The following is a 3,618-nucleotide window of genomic DNA, read 5'->3' on the forward strand; positions in this document are numbered from 1 at the left end:
TAACTGGAAAGGCATTAACAGCTAGAAGGCCCCCTCTGCACTGCCATGTGGAACGTGTATAGATACGTGGCAGGATACCGAGGTTAATGCATCATGTCGTTACAGTACAGTCGACCAGTCCTCAGCGAGACGAGCAGCTGCTGAAACTCGAGGGACCCCAAGGGCTACACTGACAAGCCGGCCTCAGGGGTGCAAGGGGGGCAGCAGGAAGAGGGACAGACAGGCGAATAGAGCAGTGGGACTATTACTTTTTTAATTCCCTCCACCAAATGAACATGGCAAAGCAACAAAGCCTCCTCTGAAACACACCTTCTACCTCCACTCCTGACCCCGCGCCAGAGCTCTGTACCCGTTGCAACTGTGTGCATCCCAAAGACGAGCTGACCTCAGCAAGGAGCTGTGGGTTGTAGCAGCCTGGGACCTCCAGAGAAGAGGGGTGAGACGTGGAGTGCTTGCCCCGCTCTGCCTGTAGGCCTGATGGCCTCCCCCAGCCTTTTCGAAAGCAGCCGGGGCTCCCTCTGACCATGCCGGTGGCTGGGTGCCAGCACCGCGCAGCCCTCGCGAGCTGCGGGATGGATCAGCATTCATAGGAGTACGCGTGCCAGACTACTCAGACCACTACAATTACAAAAAAAAAAAAAAAAAAAAAGAACAACACACAAGTGTGGTGAAGCATCCAATCTAAAAGCAAGGCCAAACTCCCTCCTCAACAGCAGGGCAAGAGCTTCCTCAAAAGCAAAACCCCTCTCCGGACAGGTATCCCTGTGTCCAGCGGCGCCGTGAGCAGTGTGATGCCTTCTGCATGCAGCTGCTATGCAGCAAGTCTCTGCAGAGCTGTTCCCCCCCTGCAAGCCACAGGACAGGGGAAAACCTTGCCGCAGCCAGCCCCTCCTCAACCCAGCATGGACCACGCGCTCTGCAGCCTCACCACGGTCGCTGCGCAGCACAGGGGTGCAGGATGCTGCCCGGTAACCAGAGCACCGTGGAGCTCCCTGCCCTCTGCCACCACCCGCACCGTGACCAGTGCGCATCAAACTCCGGCAGAGAGCTGAAATGAATGGCCTCATATTCCCTCAGTCTGGATGAAGAAAAGTGGGAGCAAGCAAAAGCTGCCTCAGGCTGTCACACCCATCTTTCCTTTGCTCCCTGGCTACGCTGCTGTCCGACACACAGCAGAACAAGGCACAGGGTCCACGAATCTGGAGTGCAGTGGGAACGCCAGGGTTGCTCTTCTGACCCACGTTCCCCTGGGAAATGGGGCTTTGACACGAGGCCCTCAGCCACACTGATGTGATAAACTACTGACTCAGCTGGGGCGGGTGGGGGCAGAATATTCCATGCCAAGGCTAGAGTCTCAGCCCCAGAAATTAAAAAATAATTTAAAATCAGTTTACATCTTGGGAAATTTCTTACCTCTTCTACCACCCAAGCAATTCTACAGTCTGCTCCACAAGCAACAACTGCAGCAGGAGCTTGTTCCTCCTCATTTCCTATTTCATTTGTTGCTAAAATGCAGACAATTGGCTTTAAAAGAGAACACACACCGATGAGAGGAGCACAGGGACACAGCAAGGACCACCTGCGGCATGTCCAGACCCGCTTCCACTTGCAAACAACCAGCAACTCGTCTCCAATGTCCTTGATCAACCCCCATCTCCAGCATCTGAGGCTCCTCCTCTCCAAATCAGGGACAAACCCGGCCGTATCCATAACCTCAGAGATCTGACTCCAGCTTACGAGAGAGGGGAAATCCAGAGATAACAGTCACGGCCGCATCACTGTACAAGCATTACTTGCCCATCTTGCCTAGTTACCACCCCGCAACCCCAGAACACTGCTGCTGTAACAGAGTGAGCGACGGACTCGGTTTGGCATGCTGAAATTGGGCCTGCAAGCGATACCAAGCTGCAGGGTGATGTGGCAGGGGCAGATAGACCAGGGCAGGATCACACCACCAGGAAACAGCAAAGTAGCAGCTACCCAGCCTCACTTAAACCCAGCTGTGCTTTCAATTCTAGCAGCAGTTCACGAAGCTGCTCCACACGGACCAGCCCACCTTCCCCACCCCCCCACCCCCACTAAAGCAGCATCTTCAACGCAGTGTCAGTTTGGGAAGGTGTTGACTTCAGCCAGGGCATCCACAGCCACTGCTGATCGACAGCTTGCCCAAGCTCGCCCTCTTGATCTCCACTCTCCGCTCCTGGCTGCCCTCATCCACTAGCCCCGCAGTTGTACAGGGACAGCCCTGGAGAGACAACGACCCCTCCCAGCTATGAGATGCAGCTCTGGATCAACTGGATACTTTGGGAAAATGCTGTTTATTACCATCTTGTGATTTTGCAGAGGGTAATGCAATTAGCTGAATCTCTGAGTAGCCCATTGCAATGCCCGCTCCACACCATGCACAGGAGCATGCTTTGCAGCTCACAAGGGCGGAGTGTGGAGCCACAACCAAGCCAGCTGCAAAGCAGATATCCTGACCCAGGAGATGGAGCACAGCAGCAGCAAGGCAAACAGCTCTTGCTGAAAAGGAGCTTCTACCCTTACAGTAGGAGCACAACTTTCCAGTGCTACTTCTGGGCCCCAGGAGATCTCACCCCTCTGACACACAGCCCCTGTGAGGGAACGCAGCTCATGAGCCTGGGGATGGTTTGCATGCTGAAGCCCACCCACTGCTGGGTAGAGGAACCAAGTAAATCCTACAGCAGCTCTGCAGCCATCCCCTTGCCTCAGCTGAGCAAGGAGCAGCACAGTGTTATCTCAGCCCTTGGAGATGCACAGGAACGCTGCCACCTGCCAAGACACAACGCACAAGGAAACCCAGGCAAGAGCCCTCCTTTGCCAAGCAAGTCTCTGACTCGCACCCAGCACAAGTCCCACCAGTAGCCCCGGCCAGTGACAGCTGTGAAAGACGGGTTCCCCGGGGCTGCGTCACTCCCTTGTCAGCATTAAGTGGCACCAGGGACATGCCAGCCCTCCCTCTCGCTCTCAGCAAGGACCAGTCCTTCCAGCTGCTGTGACAGATGTCCCTGCTCACCCCCAACCACGCTGCAGGAACAGACCAACCTCCCACCCAGCCTGCCCAGAGAGGGCACAGGGGGGTCCGAGCGAGGCCATAAGCATGTACAGTCGCTGTCATGGGGAGGATGCTACAACAGTATATACACAACGTAGCGGCTTCAACTACTTTGTAAGCACAAGTCTTGGATTTGCCCTCGGCACCTTCCCCCACAAGAATCAGGGCTGGCAGGGGGTCTCCACGATGGGGGGAGGCATCCGAGCAAGCTGCGGAGTCAGAGGAAAGGCCGCGGGGAAGATCAGCTCGGCAGCAATGCCGTGAGGAGTCTCTGGGCCAGGGGGCCAAGAGCCCAGGGTGCCCCAGGGTACAGGAAGCCAGCGAGCCTCCCCAGTCCAGCTCCACCATAAGGCAACTTTTTTTTTTGTGTGTGTTTTTTTTTTTTTTGTGGTTTTTTTTTGTTTGTTTGTTTTCTTCAATAATATTTTCAAGGAAGAAAGCAAAGAGAGATTTGTCTTTTTAAAGAGTTTTTTGTTGTTGTTGTTTTAGAGGGATTTGTGGGGTTTTTTGTTGTTTCATTTTTCCAAGGGAAAAGGAAGAGA

This window comes from Cariama cristata, unplaced genomic scaffold (genome assembly GCF_000690535.1).
Source record: "Cariama cristata isolate BGI_N322 unplaced genomic scaffold, ASM69053v1 scaffold9860, whole genome shotgun sequence".
NCBI lineage: Eukaryota > Metazoa > Chordata > Aves > Cariamiformes > Cariamidae > Cariama > Cariama cristata.